The sequence below is a fragment of the Carcharhinus amblyrhynchos genome, chromosome 9, assembly GCF_965287045.1.
Source record: "Carcharhinus amblyrhynchos chromosome 9, sCarAmb.v2.hapA, whole genome shotgun sequence".
NCBI lineage: Eukaryota > Metazoa > Chordata > Chondrichthyes > Carcharhiniformes > Carcharhinidae > Carcharhinus > Carcharhinus amblyrhynchos.
Window position 1 is genome coordinate 90,376,995 of NC_137332.1, and position 12,651 is coordinate 90,389,645.

General features: G+C 42.1%; 1 protein-coding gene across 1 annotated transcript in view; it reads left to right on the forward strand.

The window, feature by feature from the left end:
* LOC145348073 (uncharacterized) overlaps window positions 1-12,651 on the forward strand; it is a 50,123-nt gene that overhangs the window by 9,719 nt on the left and 27,753 nt on the right. Inside the window, exon 2 of the mRNA XM_080196214.1 lies at window positions 10,939-11,043. The gene's annotated coding sequence lies outside the window, so the exon portion shown is untranslated. The remainder of the gene's footprint in view (window positions 1-10,938; window positions 11,044-12,651) is intronic.

Genomic DNA, 12,651 nt, shown 5'->3' on the forward strand with positions numbered 1-12,651 from the left:
AGGGCCTGTTTCCTGTGCTGTGTTTTTCTTTGTTCTTTAATATCCAGGACAACACAGCCCACTTGTTTGGCATCTCTTCCACAAATATTCACTCCTTTTCCCACCAACTAATAGCGGCAGCCACATATACCTCGAAGATGCACTGCATGAAATCACCAAAGTTCCTCAGGCAGCACTTTCCAAACCCATGACTGCCACTATCTTGAAAGACAAGAGCAGCTGAGACCTGGGAACACCATCAGCTGGAATTTCCCCTCTGTCACTCTCCATCCTGACTTGGAAACATATATTTTGTTCCTTCATCATTGCTGAGTCAAAATCCTGGAATTCCTTTTCTAACAGCAGTGTGAGTGCATCTACATTACATAGACTGCAGTGATTCAAGAAGGCAGCTCACCAGCACTTTCTCGGGCAATTAGGGATGGATAATAAGTACTATTCTAATCGGTGAAACCCATATTCTATAGGTTAATTTAAAATAGCTACGTTTCTCCCAAGCTGTGCACCATCTCAATACTCAGGGAGCAATGTTACCTCCACTTTCCAGGCAAATCCTGTCCCTTTATATCCTGTCTTCAGTTTACCCAACACCCCAAACATTGTCACTACTTTGAAATGGCAACAGATGATATGTAAAATTAGACTGAGGTGAATGTTAGGAAGGGGATTGAGAAATGTAGAACTGAGTGGAGTGAATATACAAATCAAACAAACTAACTAAATGGTAAAATAGGTTTGATGGCCTGAATATCCTCCTGTTCTGATGTTCCTACGTTTATTGGGATCAGGATCAAAAAAATTTTAATTTGAGGTACTGATCAGCCATCATGGAATTAAATTGGGACCAGGATCAAGAGTCTGAATGGCCTCCATCTGATTCTGTAAATAGTTGCAACAATATAACAGAGAGAAACAGTCCCATCCCCTACCCTCCCTGAAATTTGGCCTGTAGCTGAGTGGAAACGTGTTATTGAATTTTGGCATAATAAGTCATTGTCACCAAAATGATGTCCAAGGACTTGACAAGCTCTGTATAATCAAAGGGAAGGCCCTTTAACCAAACTGGTCAAGCTGTGTGATCACAAGACAAGAACCTCCCCCCACCCCTCCACCAACCCCACACTGCATATTCCCATGAGTCACACCAGAACATCACAATAGTTTCTAAACAGGCTCAATTTCAGACAGGAGGTGGCACAACCATTTGGAGTGAAGGAAAGGGAACTGCACTGACTGTGACAATGGAAAGATCACTTTTTCGCTGAGACTCAGAAGTTAACTGTTGCAGAAGGTTTGTTTTGAGCTTTCATTCAAGGTTCAGAATTGTGGGTCAGTTGATGAGGAGAGATAAGAAATGTCTTCACTGAAAGGGTTGTGAATCTTTGGAATTCTCTCTCCAAGAGAGCCATGGATGTTCGGTCACTGAGTATATTTAAGTCGGAGATTGATGGATTTTTGCATACTGAGGGAATAAAGAGATGGGGATAGTGTAGGAAGGTGGGATTGAGGTAGAAGATTAATCCTAATCATATTGAATGGAGCAGCAGGTTGTCCAGGCCGAATGAAGTGCCCCTGTGCCTATTCTGTTCTTCATGTTCTTTGGGTGGTTATACCTGTTATTATGTTGTTGTGCAATAAGTCATTGCAATCTAATGATTAATTTAATGATCTTTTCAAATTGCTTTATTAACATGCTGGACAGGGTCTCTAGAAGTTTCTTTATATGGACTTCCAAAAGTATTTGTAAATGTTCTGCACAGAAGGTGAACATGCATAGAATTGGAGAGAACCTTGTGACAGAGGTTGATAATTTGTTGGAGATAGAGTTAGGAAAAAGGGAATGTTCTCTAATTGTCAGGATATGCCCAGCAGTGTTCCCAAGATGTGTACTGGAGACTCAGCTATTCATTATATTGATCAATAACTTTAATGGAGGAATATTCTGGGAAAGTTTACTGATAACAAGTGACATGACATGATCAGTATTGTGGATGGAGTGGCAAGTTCCAAAGGCACATTAATAGATGAAGTGAGGGGATAAAACTGCAGCAGCAGAAGTTCAATGGGGGGAAATGGGAGATCATTTATATTGAACCTCAAAGATAAATCAGGACATTTTCCAAATCTAGGAACTGCTTTGAGTCAAATATGTTCTGTCCAAGAGTCATATTAGACTCAAAACATTGACTGTAATTCTCTCTTCACAGAGCTTGCCAGATCTGTAGAGATTTTCCAGCATTTTGTTTTTATTTCTGACATCTAGCATCTGCAGTATTTTATTTTGTTTTACAAACACTTTTTAAAAAATGTGACCAATTAAAGCAGTTTTATTTAAGGATGGTACATTGCAATCAAATTGGCTTCATGATCAATAGTATGTAAACATCTACAGATAATTTCTTCACTCATTGTGTTTCAATAAATGGTGGGTGAGATTTGTACAGGGAGCCCAGTCTGAAGAAATATTCATGTGACAATCAATTTGTCCTGGTCAATATGGATACTGTAAGTGGTGTGCGTTAAGCTAAAGAGTGAATTGGTGAATTATAAATCTATACAGAAGATTGATAAAACAGCAGATAAACAACCCAATATTCAGCTTACAAACTTTGAATCAACCAACATAAAACATTTGAGAATGAGTCATGATCTTTCCTAGAGCACAAAATGAATTTTGGAAGAGTGTAAGGTGGTCATATCACATCGCTATTATATCAAGGTATGATGGGCTGAGGCAACTCAAGTCTGTAGAGACTCAGCCTCACTCCCTCACCATACTGAGGACAGTAATCGTCCCAGATAGGAGAGTACAAACATTACTCAGTGTCAAATATGTCTCACTTGAAGAGGAGCTGTTTATAATTCACATCGCCAACTAAAGCAGGGTCTGATTCTACCCCATACCCACTCCTGAAAGCTGGCTCACTTTATTAACACTCAGAGACTCATGTCAGGGAAAACTCTCAGAATACTACAGATAGAAGTTTCTTTAACACCCTTGTGCTTTTCTCTTGCTCCCAATGCTATTGCTCAGAAATGATACTGAACTTTAATAATACAGATGGAGTTTGTTTCCATCACACGTAAGAACATAAGAACATAAGAAATAGGAGCAGGAGTAGGCCATCTAGCCCTTCGAGCCTGCCCCGCCGTTCAATAAGATCATGGCTGATCTGTCGTGGCTCAGTTCCACATTCCCACCCTCTCCCCATAACCCTTAATCCCCTCTCTTATCAAAAACCCATCAACCCGCGTCTTAAAAATATTTAGCGAGGTAGCCTCCACCACTTCAACGGGCAGAGAATTCCAGAGATTCACCACCCTTTGAGTGAAGAAGTTCCTCCTCAACTCCGTTCTAAACCGCCCCCCCTTTATCTTGAGGCTGTGCCCCCTAGTCCTACTATCCTTTCTGAGCGGGAAGAGTCTCTCCACCTCTATCCTCTCTGTCCCATTCATCATCTTATACGTCTCAATGAGATCTCCCCTCATTCTTCTAAACTCTAACGAGTACAAGCCTAGTTTATTCAGCCTCTCCTCATAGCTCAACCCCCTCAACTCCGGCATCAGCCAGTAAACCACCTCTGCACTCCCTCCAAGGCCAAAATATCCTTGCGTAAGTACGGCGCCCAAAACTGCACACAGTACTCCAGCTGCGGCCTCACCAATGCCCTGTACAGCCACAGCAAGACCTCCCTACTTTTATATTCAATCCCCCTCGCTATGAAGGCCAGCATCCCATTAGCCTTCCTGACCACCTGCTGCACCTGCAAGCTGGGTTTTTGCGACTCATGCACAAGGACCCCGAGGTCCCTCTGCACCGTCGCCTGCTGTAGTTTTTCGCCACGTAAGTAATAATCCTTCCTACCATTATTCCTACCAAAGTGGACCACCTCGCACTTGCCAACATTAAATTCCATTTGCCAGTTCCTGGCCCATTCGCCCAGCCTATCTAGATCCTTCTGCAGACTCTCCACACCCTCCGCACAATTTGCCGTTCCACCAATCTTGGTGTCATCAGCAAATTCCGACACCATACACTCGGTTCCCTCCTCCAGATCATCTATATAAATGGTAAATAGCTGAGGCCCCAGCACCGACCCCTGGGGCACTCCACTAGTCACCATCCGCCAATCCGAATAGCACCCATTGACCCCCACTCTCTGCCTCCTATTTGACAACCAATCCTCTATCCACGCTAACACCCTACCCCCAACTCCATGTCCCCTGACCTTCTGCAATAACCTCTTGTGAGGTACCTTGTCAAACGCCTTCTGAAAATCAAGAAAGACAAACAAACATATGCAGAACTTTAGATTCATCAAACGCTAAAAGTAACACGGCAGCTCAACAAGGACATTTTATTTTTAAAAAAAACAAACAACATTGGGGTCTGTTTTTGGAAGGAAACAACTGAAAAGCAGAGAAAGGACAGAAAGGAACTGGAGAAGGTTAAAAATTTTCATAAGGATAACATTAAAAATTGAGGGATTGTAACTATCAGGAAAGAATGAACATGTTGGGGAGGGTTTAAACTAATGTGGCAGGGGGATGGGAACCAATGCAGTAAGTCCGATGAAAGTAAAGTGGAAACAAAAACAAAAGACAATAAGGGGAAAAGTTAAAGGCAGAGAAACCAAAGTCAAAAATAAAAAGGACAAGAATATAGAGACTGTGGAGAACTCAGTGAATGGTTCCACTAAGGCTAAGAGAAATAAAACACGGAGAGTGTACAATACATGACCAGACAGATGGTCTGAGAAAGCAAGGCAGAGAGCAGGAGAAGTCCAGATCACACTGCATTTATTTCAACGCAAGAGGCCTGACGGGCAAGGCAGATGAACTCAGGGCATGGATGAGTATATGGAACGAGTATATGGAACTGGGATATTATAGCTATTCACTGAAACATGGCTAAGGGAGGGGCAGACTGGTGGCTCAATTTTCCAGGGTACAGATACTATAGGACAAATAGAAAAGACGGTAAGAGAGAAGAAGGAGTTGCATTTTTGATTAGGAAGAACATCACAGCAGTACTGAAGGGAAATATCCAAGGGTTCGCCTACTGAGTCTGTACGGGTCTAACTGAAAAATACGGGAGAGATCACTTTGATACAATTCTTCTGCAGGCCCCCAAATAGTGGAAAATTGAGGAGCAAATATGTAAAAAGATTAAAGATAGCTGCAAGAAAAATAGTGTGGTAATAGTAGGGGACTTTAACTTTCCCAACATTAACTGAGACAGCCATTGCATTAGGGATTTGGATGGAGAAAAATTTGTTGAGTGTATACAGGAGGAATTTCTCATTCAGTATGTGGATGGCTCGACTAGAAAACTTGACCTCTTCTTGGGAAATAAGGAAGGGCAAGTGACAGAAGTGTTAGTGATGGATCACTGAGACCAATGACCACAATTTCATTAGTTTTAAGATAGCTATGGAGAATGATAGGTCTGGCACAAAAGTTAAAATTCTAAATTGGGGCAAGGCCAATTTTGATGGTATTAGACAGGAACTCTCAAAAGTTGATTGGGGAAGTCTATTGGCAGGCAAAGGAATGGTTGGTAAGTGGAATGCTTTTAAAAGTATGTTAACCAGTGTTCAGGGTAAGCAGTGAAGTGTAAGGCTCTTAGAAATAGGAAACCGTGGATGACTCGGGATATTGAGGCCCTGGTCAAAAACAAGAAGGAAGCACATGACATGCATTGGCAGCTGCAATCAAGTGGATCCCTTGAAGAGTATAGAGGTTGCCGGAGTAGGGTTAAGAGAGAAATCAGAAGGGTAAAAAGGGAACATGAGATTGCTTTGACAAATAAGGCAAAGGAGAATCCAAAGAGCTCCTATAAATACATAAAGGCTAAAAGAGTAACTAGAGAGAGAATAGGGCCTCTTAAAGATCAATTAAGGTCATCTATGTGTGGAGCCACAAGAGATGGGCGAGATCCTAAATTAATATTTATCATCGGCATTTACTGTTGAGAAAGACATGGATGTTCAGAAACTTGGGGAAATAAATAGTAATGTCTTGAGGAGTGAATGTATTACAGAAGTGGTGGTGCTGGAAGTCTTAAAGCGCATCAAGGTAGATATATCCCTGGGACCAGATGAAATGTTTCACAGGACAATGTGGGAGGAAATTGCAGATCTGCCCTAGAAGAGATATTTGAATCATTGACAGCTACAGGTGAGGTGCCTGAAGATTGGAAGATGGCAAATGTTGTGCCTTTGTTTAAGAAGGGCTGCAGGGAAAAGCCTGGGAACTACATGCCAGTGAGCCTAATGTCTGTTGTGGGTAAGTATTCTGAGAGACAGGACCTACGGGTATTTAGAGAGGCAAGGACTGATTAGGGACATTCAGCATGGCTTTGTGAGTGGAAGGTCATGACTTAGGAATTTGATTGAGGTTTTTGAAGGGGTAACCAAGAAGGTAGATAAGAGCATTGCAGTCGATGTTGTCAACATGAAATTTAGCAAGGCCCTTGACTGGGTATCAAATGGTAGGTTGTTGCATAAGGTTAAATCTCATGAGGATTCAGGGTGAGGTAGCCAATTGGATACAAAATTGGCTTAATGACCGAAGACAGAAGAAGATAGTTGTAGAGGGTTGTTTTTCAAACTGGAGGCCTGTGACCAGCAGTGTGCCTCAGGGATCGGTGCTGGGTCCACTTATTATTTATATTAATGATTTGGATGAGAATTTAGGAGGCATGGTTAGTAAGTTTGCAGATGACACCAAAATTGATGACATAGTAGACAGTGAAGAAGGTTATCTAGGATTGCAATGGATCTTCATCAATTGGGCCAGTGAATGGCAGATGGGGTTTAATTTAGATAAATGTGAGGTGATACATTTTGGTAGATCGAACCAGGGCAGGATCTACTCAGTTAATGGTAGAGCTTTGTGGAGAGTTATAGAAGAAAGAGATCTAGGAGTACAGGTTCATAGCTTCTTGAGAATGGCGTCACAGGTGCAGGGTGGTGAAGAAGGCATTCAGCATTCAGGTTTCATTGGTCAGAACATTGAATACAGGAGTTGGGGTGTCTTTAAGTTGTATGAGACATTAGTAAGGTCATTTGAAATAATGTCTACAGTTCTGATCACCCTATCATAGAAAGGATATTATTAACTAGAAAGTGTAGAAAAGATTTACGAAGATGCTACTGGAACTTGATGGTTTGAGTAATAAGGAGGCTGGATAGACTGGGACTTTTTTCCCTGGAGTGCAGGAGGAGTAGGGTGATCTTATAGAGGTCTATAAAGTAATGAGGAGCACAGAAAAGGTAGATAGTCAACATCTTTTCCCAAAGGTAAGGAAGTCTAAAACTAGAGGGCATAGGTTTATGGTTAGAGGGGAGAGATACATAAGGGTCCAGAGGGGCATTTTTTTCACTCAGAGGTGGTGAGAATCTGGAATGAGCTGCCAGAGGATGGTAAATTTTGTCTTTTGAAAAGCGTTTAGACAGTTACATGGGTAAGATGGGTGCAGAGGGATATGGGCCAAATATGGACAATTGGTACTAGCTTATTGGTAAAAACTGGGTGCATGGACAAGTTGGGCCAAAGTCCTGTTTCCAAACTGTAAATTTCTGACTATGCTCGCATTCTTTTCCCTAGAAAAGTGGATGCTGAGGGGGGACATTGTAGAAATGAATTGTAAAATTAAGAATTCAGGGGGATAAATGGACAGATGTTTCCATTTTTGTGGGGGAGTCCAAAACCAGGGGCCAGTACTATTAGATGGTCAATAATAAATCCAAGGAGCAATCCAGGAGAAATCTTTCCCAAGAGAATGATTAGAATGTGAAACTTGATCCTGCAGGGAATGGTTGAGACAAATAGTTTTGATGTATTTGATTGGAAACTGGATAAATAGATGAGGGAGAAAGGAAGAGAAGGATCTACTGATAGAGCGAGATTAAGAATTGGAAGGCGGAAAGCTCATGTTGAGGAAAATCACTGTTCGAAAGTAGAGGGGCCAAAAGGTCTGTTTCTTTGCTTTAAAAATTGTAATCAAAATGAAAAATGCTGGAATGTTCAGCAGGCCAATCAGCAAATGTGGAGAGGAACACAGTTAAGTTCAGCTCGTGATGAGCTTTTATCAGAAACTAGGTTGGATGCCGGCAGCTCCACTGTCACAGAATATACTGCCCACTTTCAGCAACGCTGCCCTGCCTTCCAAAACATCATTCTCACCAATACCCCTTCACTCCTGCTCCCACTGTTTAACTGTCCCTATCTTATTTCCACAGATTTAGAGTCATAGAGGTTTACAGCATGGAAACAGGCCCTTTGGCCCAACTTGTCCATGCCACCCTTAAAATCCCTAAACTAATCCTAATTGCCCACATTTGGCCCATATCCCTTTATATTCATCTTACCCATGTAACTATCTAAATGCTTTTTAAAAGATAAAATTGTACACGCCTCTACTACTACCTCTGGCAGCTTGTTCCAGACACTCACCACCCTCTGTGTGAAAAAAATTGCCCTCTGGACACTGTTTCTCCCCTGTCACCTTAAACTCATGCCCTCTAGTTTTAGACTCCCCTACCTTTGGGAAAAAATATTGACTATCTATTTTGTCTATGCCCTTCATTATTTTGTAGACCTCTGTAAAATCAACCCTACGCTTCAGAGCCTCCTGTGCTCTAGAGAAAAAAGTCCCAGTCTGTCCAGCCTCTCCTTATATCTCAATCTATCAAATCCCGGTAGCAGCCTAGTAAATCTTTTCTGTACTCTTTCGAGTTTAATAATATCCTTCCTACAATAGGCTGACCAGAATTTCACACAGTATTCCAAGTGTGGCCTTACCAATGTCTTGTACAACTTTAACAAGACCTTCCAACTCCTGTATTCAGTGTTCTGACCAATGAAACCAAGCATGCCAAATGCCTTCTCCACCACTCTGTCCACCTGTGACTGCACTTTCAAGGAGCTATGAACATGTATCCCTAGATCTCTTTGTTCTGTAACTCTCCCCAAAGCCCTAGTATTAACTGAGTAAGTCCTGCCCTGGTTCAGTCTACCAAAATGCATCACCTCACATTTGTCTAAATTAAACTCCATCTGCCATTTGTCAGCCCATTGGCCCAATTGATCAAGATCCTGTTGCAATTGGAAATGACTTTATTCACTTTCCACTATGCCACCAATCTTGGTGTCATCTGCAAACTTACTAACCATGCCCCCTGTATTCTCATCCAAATCATTAATATAAATGGCAAATAATAATTGGCCCAGCACTGCTCCCTGAGGCACACCGCTGGTCACAGGGCTCCAGTTTGAAAAAACAACTCTCTACAACCACCCTCTGGCTTCTGTCAAGAAGCCAATTTTGTATACATTTAGATATCTCACCCTGGATCCCGTAAGATTTAACATTTTGCAACACTTGGTCACCTTGGAATCAATCTCCGAGGTAATAACTTCTCAATCCCAGGTCACATTCTGAGCAGAGTCACTCCCCAGGTTACAATCGCTCCTTGAGTCAGAGTTCCTCCCAAGCAGTGGCACAATCTTCCCACCCACACTCTTTTCTATTTCCCTCTCCCGTGCCTCCTTTGTTCCAGAACCCTGATGCCGTTTTCCGCATGATCATTCCTTCTGTGAATCCCTCTTATACCTCCTCTCTCCTCTGTCCTTCTGTACATGTGCTGATCCCCATCATTGATTTGGATGCTGAGGGTCTTCCTCTTCTGAGCTGCTGTCAGACTCATCCAAGGCTGCATATCCCACACTGATGTTGTCAGTTTGAAAGCCTCCGAGGATGAAGAATGTTATTCCCTCACTAGAAATTTCTGTCAAACATTTACCAGGGAAACTGGGACAGCAGCTGCAATAAGTGAGGTTTTATTCAGATGGGACAATGACAAGTTTAAATCCCCACCTGATCTGCTGCTCAAAGTCTCCTCCGTTTCCCTGGTCAGTTTCCCAAACTTCAGGAAACTCCTGTTACTCCAGAAATATTGGGATTGGCTGTGAGAGACGTCAATCAGAGAGCCCACCCACTCTGCCCATTCTCTCCTCTTCCTCTTTCACAGCTGCTTCACTTCCTGTAGGGACTGAAAACCAAGTCCGGAGATGGTGAGTGAAGGAGCAGAATTTATAATAATTACATTGCATCATATCCACACTAATGTTCAGGCAGTCTGACTATCCTGTGGGGAATCAGGTGTGGAAATGCCCCTTATGCTGTGTGAGAAGATCCAGCTGAGAGACCTGTTTACTCGGTGCTTTGTGCTGAGCTGTTTGATTGGAGCTGTGTGTTGGATATTGAGTGTGTTTATTGGAAGCAGTTCTCTTCTCATTTGCACTGCTAAATATGAGAAGGTGAGGTATAATTATTTGGGATGGTAGAGACACATTTATTGAAATGTCTTTTAATGTAGGTTGGTAGGTGTTGATGTGATCGGCGCAACTTGTGGACCGAAGGGCCTGTTTGTGCTGTAGTGTTCTATGTTCTATGTCTTCTTTACAGACTTTACCTGAAGACCTCAGCCTTTCCCAAAAGCTTGAGCTTGGATTTGATATTTTTGCCCAGTGCTGTGTCTGATAGCTGAATTTGGGATGTGCAGTCTGAGTGGGTGCATGAGAAAGTATCCGGTGTGGTGAGAGAACTGTGGAATAGGGAGGGACCTGTCTCCGAGTAAGAAAACCAGAATCAGATTACAAATATAACATCAGCGAAGACTTAGATTGCGGACTTGAACGCTGACTCACTGAACATGTGGCAAATAACTTAAAAGGTTGAAAAAAATGATGCAAATTCTGAATGTTTTTGTTCAGGGGAGAGAAAGAGAGAGAGTTACTCCTCGGGGAGTTTAATGAGCAGTGATAGAAATTGGAGGAGAGGGGAGTTGGATAACTACAAAGACAGGAGAATATTGGATTAGTTTTGCTAGTATGATGTGTGTTTCACTGTTTCCTGTTCATATTGCAAAGGTGACTTTGGAGTTGATATGAATGTTGGAAGAACCTATAAAAACCTGAACAAAACTAAAGAAACAGAAGATGTCTACATGCTGACAAAATCACTTATGCCACAAGGTATGTTGAGTTTTAACAAATTTAAGGAGATCTTCTGTCAAATTGGTTTGGCTTCAATGAGGCACATAATGGGGAATCATTTTACTTACATATTCACTACCTCCAGAAATAAAAGGCACAGTTCTGTTCTCCCTTGGGCATCACAGTGGCACTGTGATTAGCACTGCTGCCTCACAGCTGCAGGAACCCCAGTACAATTCTGACCTTGGCTGACTGTATGGAGTTTACATGTTCTCCCCTTATTTTTGTGGGTTTTCTTTGGATGGTCTCATTTCCTCCCAGACAAAAGATTTGCAGGTTAGGTGGATTGGCTATTCTAAACAGCCTCTTGGTAACTAAGGATATGCAGGTTAGATGGATTAGCTTTGCTAAATTGCCCCTTAGTGTCCAAAGATGTGTAGGTTAGGTGGATTGGCCATGGTAAACGTGTGGGGTGGGGTGGGGGGAGGTGGTGGTGTTGGGTAAGACTGTCTTTCAGAGAGTCAGTGCAGATTTAATGGCCTCCTGCATTGTAGGGATTCTGTGGTTCTATTGTATCTTTATATATGTGTGTAGTTGTGGGCAATAATGAATTGTATGCTAACTTTAACATATTTTCTTCCCTAACTTGTCATGACAGAGTGGAGTTTCAGCACTTTGAGTTAAAACCCTCACAGTAAGGATTGTGCGTTTGATTAAAGATCCCATCATGCAGATAGTATTGGCTAAATTTTCCATCATGCCATACAGTCTCTTATTGCAATACTTGCGTACTCTAAAGCTATTAATACAAATTCTAATATCAATCTCAATAAAACTATTTAATTTGATCCACTCCCACAATTGTTTATTAATAAGCCCCCTTACCAGGATATGACCTGTAACAGTAAACCACAGTTTTGCCTGGGAACTTGTTAATACCTCATTTTTCTGGAGGCTGGTATCTTGCTCAGTGTCAATGATCTATCCAATGGACATAGGACAAGTATCTAACCTGTCAGGGTGGTTACCACCTTCCCTATTCATCGCCCTGCTCGAGGTCAGCTTTTTAGTTTATATTCTGCTGAAAGTGATATCCTGATCCTTTCTAAACAATAAGGAGGTATACAGGATGCCATCTAACCAGCTTAGGAATATTAACACAGTGACCTTGTGTTTCTACAAACTGTTCAAAAGTTGTTGCCTTTTTTTGTTTTTTGAATTGTGGAGAAAATACCTTTTTTATTAAAGACCTCCAGTTTCTTACCCATCCAGGACCAAGTGACCCCTTGATTGGCCCCCATCCACCAACTTAAACACTCACCATCTTCACTACTGATGCACAATGACAGTTGTGTGGATTATGTAAAAGATACACTGCAGGAACTCACCAAGGCTGCTTTGATAGCAGCTTCCAGACCAGCAAGTTCTACCACCTAGAGGACAAAGGCACTAGATGCATTGGAAGACCACCCCCTGTCTGTTTCCCTCCAAGTCACACACTAGTCTGACTCACCATTCTTTCATTGTTGTTGGGTCAAAGTCCTTGACTTCCTTCCCTAAACGCACTGTGGGTGTACCTACACCACGTTAACTGTAGCGGTTCAGGAAGTCACCTCACCACAATCAATGGTAACTAGGATGAGCAAT